The sequence below is a fragment of the Mus caroli genome, chromosome 14 (genome assembly GCF_900094665.2).
Source record: "Mus caroli chromosome 14, CAROLI_EIJ_v1.1, whole genome shotgun sequence".
Taxonomy (NCBI): domain Eukaryota; kingdom Metazoa; phylum Chordata; class Mammalia; order Rodentia; family Muridae; genus Mus; species Mus caroli.
In genome coordinates, this window is record NC_034583.1 from 72780255 (window position 1) to 72788679 (window position 8425).

Sequence of the window (8425 nt, forward strand, 5' to 3'; positions counted from 1 at the left end):
ACATTAGTTTGTAATGTTATAAAAAACAGTTTTTCTATCTTTTTGTTTTCTAGAGAAAGATTTAACAGTTAATTATTATTATGTTTTGTGAGTCCTTTGCAATACTTTGCTGAGCTTCATTGAATTTCAGTCTTTCATTCATTTTTATACCCATTAATAGACTAATTTAGATACACAGGTGGTTCATAGTCAGAGTCATTTGGATTGAGCTCTACAACTCTACTTTGTGTTTTTCTGTAATGGTCCCCATCTGTTACATAGAGAAGTTGTCTTAATGAGGGCTGAGGACTACACTTATCTGTGGATATTAGGATATATAATGAGCATTGCTCAGATTTTTCAAAGCACAATATAAACTATAAACATTCATAATAGTAGATAAATTATAGAAATGTTTGAGATGTTTTGGAAAGAATCCTGATATAGGAAGTACTTTAAAGAACACTTTCAAAATTTCTTAATGGAAACTTACTTTGGGATGGGGAATAGAAGTATTGAGGACCCCGTTCAAGAGGAGGCTTGCTGTCTTGTAGATGAGTTGAAGAAAACTAATGGTGTACCCTGTAATTCTACCTTCATCCTGGGCTGTTTCCTTGCAATGTCATCTGCTTCACTTTTTTTCCAGAATAGATTTGATTATAAATATTAGGGCATCTTAAATGAAAATGTAGAGATTGTGAGTCTCCCTTGGATACAGATTTGCAATAATTTTCCTGCTATCATTGATTATCTACCAGAAAGACCCAGAAAATTCCTTGAGGACTTTGCTTTTGATAAACACTAATTTTGGTAAAAGTAATACAGCACCAAGAGTCACTGAATATTAACAATCCTCAGGAATTTATTAATTCTTTCCTGATTAAAATGGAGCAGAAAGAATACAACCCAAATACAGAGTTTGCTTGTGAGAACTGTATCTTCACAGCATCTGATCTGTTTGCTGCTGGGACAAAGACAAGCACAACCCTGAGGTGATCTCTGCTGCTCTAGTTCAAGGATCCATAAGTCACAGCGAAAGTTCAGGAAGAGAGAGACCAGGTGATTGTTAGACACAGGAGCCCCTGCATACAAGACAAGAGTCTCATGCCTTATACTAATGCTGTATTGCATGAGACCCAGAGATACCTTGACCTCCTTCCCACCTGTCTGTGCCATGCTAAGGCCTGCGGCATGATTCAAAAATTGTCTTATTTATAAGGGTATCATTGTCATAGAATCACTAACTTCTGTGCTACATGATGACAAAGAATTCTCCAACCCAGAGAGGTTTGATCCTTGTCACTTTCTAGACGGGAATGGCAAGTTTAAGAAAGATGACTACTTTTTTTTTTCCTTTCTCAACAGGAAAATGGATTTGTGTGGGAGAGTGTCTTGACCAAACAGAATGATTTTTATCACTGAGTACCATTTTACAGAACTTTAACTGAAATCTCCAGTTGATTTGAAAGACCTTGAAACCACCCCAGTTGCCAGTGAACTAGTTTATGAGCCACCAAATTTCCAGGTATGCTTCATTCCTGTCTAAATTTATTTCCCCCTAAAGCCCTTTCATTGAGGACATAAATGACTCATCAGGCATGCCATTCTAACCCCACCTCCTGAGTTCTGGGACTCCATATATATAATGCACAAATTGATCCATTGCCCTTCCTTTTTCATAAGACAAGCAGTAACAAATTAAAGTAATGTCCCAAGGTGATTTTTGTTTTTTTCACCATAATACATATAAAGAAAGCATGGCATCTCTGACTTTCCATCTCTTAAAGGTACACAAAATGCCTATCTTCTATTGTAGGCAATTTTTAGGATCACTGTAAAACAAGTCTGCAACTCTCTATGCTGTCCATGATTTATTGACTTCAGCATTGTTAGCCCTTATCTAATGGTGAATTATTATACATTATTACTATAAGACTGAAAAATGTTTTAAATAATAGTATTATAATTCTGAATAAAAAAATTACTGTGGGTGAGTACTGAGAATGTATTTGCATTTATTTGTTCAGAAAATATTTGAAACTATGTAAGATATAAGTATCATTCTAGTACACAGTCAAGATAATCAGCATTGTCATTGGAATTTGATAGATATTAGTCTTAGACACATAACAGTCAAAACCTATGTGTTCTAAAAAAGTGACTTCAGTTTGTAACCTGACACAATAATGAAATCTGTTGTAAGATTTACATCCAGTTCTACATATATGCTAAGTATATATTGTGGTTATTCTTTAAAGATTCAGTTTTGCTCTTACCTCCATTCTTCTGAGATATCATCACTGCAAATCCTTTCATTCTATCTTCCAGTTCAAAGACCTAAAGACATCCTTTGGAGAAAGGAGACAGCATAAGAAGTGGGACAAGATCTTTCTTATCCTATATCTGTTCCCAATGGCTTGTCAGGGACTATGTTTAAATCCAGGCAGACCTTGGTGGCCTGTTAAGTACTGTCTACCGTGCTCTATGCCTAGGTTTTTTATTTATTAGGTTCCAATCAACCCTCTCTTTCCTTGTCTTTATTTGAACCTTCTTGGGGATTTAGAAGCTTTCCTGATATAATCATTTCCAGGATTTTATCTTTTTTGGATCTTTTTAAACACAACTTTTTAAGTCATCTCTTTACTAAACCATCTTCAAGGGTCTCTTTTCAATGTACCATCTGTTTTCCGACTGGGACTTATCAAGAAATTATTGTTATGATCATGATTATAATTATTAAAGGGTCTTACTGAATTCCATGCCAAATGTGGTTATGAAAGACATTCGTAGTTACTGTCTTGAGACAATGTGAGCCATCAAGTGGCACAAACATATGGAGAACTGTCAATCTCGTGAGTAATTATCTAATGTGTCAGACATTATAAAGGGTATTAAAACTATTTGTATGTGTTGAGAAGCATAACCATTTCACTAAATATTGATAGTTAATGAGGGGCCATGCAGAATTTCTCAGATATCACATGTCAATTGTCTTCTATAAATAATTATTAATGTGGATATTAAGGCAAAAAACCTTATCTTTTATTTGCTTTTGATATTAAAAAACAGGTGGCACATGCCTTTAATCCCAGCATTTGGGAGGCAGAGGTAGGCGGATTTCTGAGTTCAAGACCAGCCTGGTCTACAAAGTGAGTCCCAGGACAGCCAGGGCTACACATAGAAACCATGTCTTGGAAAACAAAAACAAAAACAAAACAAAGAAAACAGGTGATTTTATCTTCCTGGGGGATGTAAGAAAAGGAGTTGTTGCTAGGACAGCAGCCTGGAGTAAGCTGTGAGCATGGGAATCTTGACCTTGCAAGAACCTGTTCCTTCAACAGTTGAGTTGCTAAACTGGGTATAAGTCTGGATAACTGGCAGTGAGTAAATCCAAGACTGTAAACAGTTGGATGAGAAAAGAAGAGATACTGAGATCTAAACAGAGTCTTGAATGAAACAATTTGACCCAAGATATGAACTCTTTGAATCATTTTCTTTCTATAGGTATATATATAGCTCAAGATGCTATGAACCACAACTTCTCAGTAGGTAGTCTAAGTTTAAGTAGCTGGTAATCTGACTTTCTTTTTCAGTGCTTTGCTCTGAAGAAATTTAACGTATTTCAAAAGGAAAAAGAGAACAAAACAAAACAGGTGTCTTCTTCCCCATTTGGTTGACCTAGGCTACAGAATTGATTGGTACTGGCTGACTGTAGCTACTACAAAGGCAATCCTGGCTTAAAATGTTAATTGAAGTCCACTACTGGAATGTCAAAGTATGTGTGACAATGGTTCTTTCCATGGCAACTTTCAAGACAGTTCACACAAGATAACATAAATAAATAAAGCAAGTTAAAATGCTTTAAAATATCAGGTTCTTAGCTCTATCATCTATGGTTACCTCACAGCTCGATAGGACATCAAACCTTTTTATTCGTACCTAAATATAACATAGTGCCTCTGTCAAATTTGGCTTGATGCAGTAGGCTTTAAAGGTATATGGAATCTAAACAAATATTCTTATGTGTATTTACTTACAAGTAAAATATCTTCATTTATATTTCATTGTATTATGATGCATCTGAATTTTTGGAATCAAACCTCAATTGGTTTCCTTCCTTCTTTATCTTCCCTACTTTTCCTAGCTATTAATAGCTAAAATTCAGTTGATTTGGGGAGCCCAGTAAAGAAAAATTTAATTCAAGTCTCTCACTGATGTAATGGATAATTTTAACAGAATAGCACATACTTATCTACAGTCTTTTTAGATCAAAGTGTGGTTTTAGAAATAAAAATACCATAAAACTATCTCATTAAAAAACTAATTGCTATTTTATTAAATCATATTTGTTGTATATGAGAATTGAAAAAAGAACTGGAAAACAAAACAGGCTTTAAATTCATTTTGGAATTGCTCTTCTGATAACTGTATAAAAATAAATTAAATGACATTAGACAAGAATCCTCCCTTGTATTCTCTTGGGAATTAGATTCATATGTTGAAGAAGTTCTAATGTTTAAGGACTAAGAAGTCTCTGCAAAACTCAACCCCTTTGAAATCACCCAGTCTTGATGATTGTTTTTCAAAACACAAGAATAAAAATAAACAAAAGCAAATGATTTTAGTCAGTGTGGGTACTACTTAATTGAATTTACCTTTTGATTTCCTATTCTGTATAAGACAATCTCAGTGTAGTACCCCTTTTCATATATACCATTTGCTGTTTATTTGAATACATGTGTAATGAGTGAGTGGCAGTATTAAAGCATGATTAATAATTCAAGAATGATTTTAAATAAGAGACAATGGATAGTTTCAATCCTCTAGTTCAGGACCTGTTATGTTGTTATGAATCTGAACTGTGAGGACTTATCAGCTATGAGTGGGCAGCTTAGATTAAAGAAAATAAAAAGAAACTCAGTTTCCTTCCTGTCTGAACCTTTTAAGCATTCTTCTGTAAATATCAATGACACATGCAGTAAAGGAATTTTGGCTTTAGGCAAACAAACAGCAGATAAATACATATAGTGATACAATTATTTTTATAGAAATTATGATATTATATCATAGAGAATAAATGAACAATTTTGAATTGGAAGCGGTAGTAAGAGTTGTCTATCTTAGAAACATTAAGTGATTTCCTGACCAATGTCTCTTTAACTTAATTGTTCTTCTTCTCATGTATGTGTTTGTATACATGTGGGCATATTTAGTGCACACATGTATGCATATATGTTCAGCCTGAGGTTGATATCTGTGATTTTTCTCCACCATCATTCCTTCCATTTATCCTCTGAGGCAAAGTCTTTCAATCAAATCCAGAGCCCACCTTACCAATCTAGTTAGTCTCATTACCTAGTAGAGATGCCCTACCTCTGTCTCTGATTCTGGAATCGCAGGCAAGCATTCTCTTACTTGCATGGGAAGTGCTTTAATTACAAGGGACTCCTCAGCTCTCTTTGTATTTCTTAAAGCCCTGGCTAATGTCACTGAAGCCAAGACAACCTGATCCCCTCATCCCTGCCTGCTAAAACTTCTGCCTGGGTAAAGGTAACTGTTTCCCCTTTTGTGTGTGTTCCGTATTGTGATCTCTGCTCATGCTGTGATTATCACCTATCATTTTTATGTTTTGTTGTTTTTTGCATGTTTATTTTATGTTTACTGATCACTCTCCTCTACTGAACTATCAGCAGTCTGAACTTGGGGGCTTTGTCTAGTTTGTGTTTCCATCCCACGAACCCATCACGGTCCCTTTAAGTTAGTAAGCATAGTTATAAATATACCAGTTAGTGGTCTCTGTAAAGACACTCCTAAAGCTTGCTACTCTGAAGGCTAGGGAGGGAGCTAAGGAAAAAAAAAAGAAACAATAAGTGACATTAGATTAAGTAATGGGGAAGATAAATTAGGGAACTTCTCTCACTTCTTCCCACAAGGTACCTTTCTCTTTAGCGAGTATACATTGTAATGATACTACAGAGCGTATTAGTGGAAAAGAGTATGTGGAATTCCTGTTAGATTAACCAAGGTAAGAGACATTTTAAGAATCCCACAAGCTCAAGTGTCAACTGTTCTTGAAGAGCATTGTTATTTATCTCGCTAATTTCACTGGAGGATCTGAGGACGTTTAAACACATTTCACATTGACTTTCATGGAATAAAGTGTCCTTTTTATAACTGAAATCTCACAACTCGAAATAAAGAGCATAGTGTCCTAACTTTGTTAAAAAGTACAAAACAGAAGAGAAATGGGTAGTGAGTCTCTCTCCTGGTGAATTATTAACAAGCAGTCACATGCATGGCAAAGAAGAGCAGAAAAGCATGGAACTTCACAAACACTGTGTGGCAGGATCATTTATTGGAAAATTCATTTGTGTTTTCTTTACTCCACTGAGGAGCGATCAGAAAGAATGAGAGTTCAATGTGTTTTGTGCTCTGCGTTTTTTCCTTCTGTTCTAAGAAGCCTTTTGTGTTTTTGTGCCTCAGGGGCCTTTCAGGGCCTAAAACAGAAGGTACTTGAAAATAACCTCCTTCTGGCTCTTATAAAAGTATAAACTAGGGGTCAGGAATTCAAATACAGAGAGTTGCAGGCAGACACCTAAATGAACAAAGCCATTTGGGTTTGACTTTCCCACCAGGATCAACTTGTTTGCATATGTATGTGTGTGAGAATAGTCTTTGTTTACAGCAAAAGATAGACTGTCTTCTATTCCTTAATAAAATATTAAGAATGTTAGTCCACTTTCCCTCTGTACTCTGAAAGAGTCAAAGAAAAGCTGCATTGGACAGACTGAAGGAGGCAACACATTTTTTTTTTTAAACATGGGAGGCAAGAAGGTCGACACCTAGGTGAAAGATGAATTTCAACTTTTTGCAAACAAAAGGTGGGAGCTTTAGTGTGGAGCAAAGTACTGAAAAAAACAATGGAGGCTTTTAGGAGGAAATTGTTCTCTCTGATTAGCTACTTGTTTAACCTACTGTAACCATTACAATTAGGCTCCTACTTACCCAGAGACCAAAAGACAGAGCCACCATTCCTGTAGAACTTGCGTGTGGAAGGAATAACATGAAGGTCCTTGAGCAAAACATTTCTGGGTACAATAATGATAAAACATGAAAAATACTTAAAAGCTCAAAAGCAGAAGAGGAATTTTCTAGAGTAAGCCCAGTAAGAAAAACAAAAAACACCAGCAACAATAAAACTAACAAAAATGAAACATCAGATAAAAGATTCATAGTCATGAAATTTCCATTCAATTGTGACTATCTAGAATTAAAGCTATAGACATAATCCCAAAGGTGACTTCACCACCAGGAAGTAAATACTTGCTGCATGCCCAAAAACATAGGTTTTTTTAAGATAACAATGATGTTGACTGTAGAGTGAATCCACTGTGTGAAGTGCATCTGATGTCCTGACCACCTACAGGTACTATGAGGGCCAGAAAGCTACTTACATCAAATTTGTATAAAAATCTAGCCACTATTTTACTAGGCAATTAGTTTTCAGCACAATAAAATACCAAGAACAGATGTAACTGTCTATTATCCTATCAATAAATTATGTCCTGTGGCAAAAATATAAAGAAGTACATCAAATATACATAGAAGGTTTGAATGAGTGAGGAGAACTGTCCCTTTGTTAATGATTAAAGAATGAAAGAAATGACAGAGGTGCTGGTTGGAAAGGAGCAACAAAAGTTGACAGAATGGGAATCAATCATGGGATCATTTCCATGTCACTCTTCTTTGGAAATCACTGAAACTTCGGGGGTTGGGGATCAATATTGGTTTGATTTAAAGTATTCACAGTGAAGTATGTTGAATAAAACCTGGACCATATGATAAGGACAGTGTAGCTGTAAGGTCATTCCAAGCTTCTTCATGTGATATGTTGAGTTGGAGGAGGAGGTATAATTCACAGATTATCTAATGCATGTCATACTCTACAAGTGAGTTCTCTCTTTTATCCACCTACAATCACATGGGCAGGATAGAGTTAGAACTGGAACATTTAAATACACAATGAACATAGATTCATTTTTTGACGTTGCTCCTTTGTATCGTCAATCTTTCTGTGATTGTAAACATTTTTTTCAGTTCTCAAATCAGGATTGTTTCTCCTCTTTCAAGTGTAACCCTATTTCCTCTCTTGCTATTCATTTTTGTTCAAGAGACTTTTGGGCCCAGGAAAGCTCTTTTAGTGGGAGAGCTGCACCACTAGGAAGGTTCTTTAAATCTTTTGCGTATGTGTCACATGTAAAGCAGGGTTATGGAAATCCATGTATAACGATAAGTATACAGTTTTAATGAACTTTTTTAATCTGATTTGACAGTGCTCTATCCAAGAGCCAAAGCCCTCCTAAGAGAAACACAAATACCTGGCCAGAGAAAACACTCATCTAAGTTGTTGTCCAGGGATGTTCAAGAGTCCCTCAAAACATCTGTC

General features: G+C 35.6%; 1 pseudogene; it reads left to right on the top strand.

Moving 5' to 3' along the window:
* Positions 1-460: 460 nt before the first annotated feature.
* Positions 461-1525, top strand: LOC110308980 (annotated as a pseudogene).
* Positions 1526-8425: the final 6900 nt, after the last annotated feature.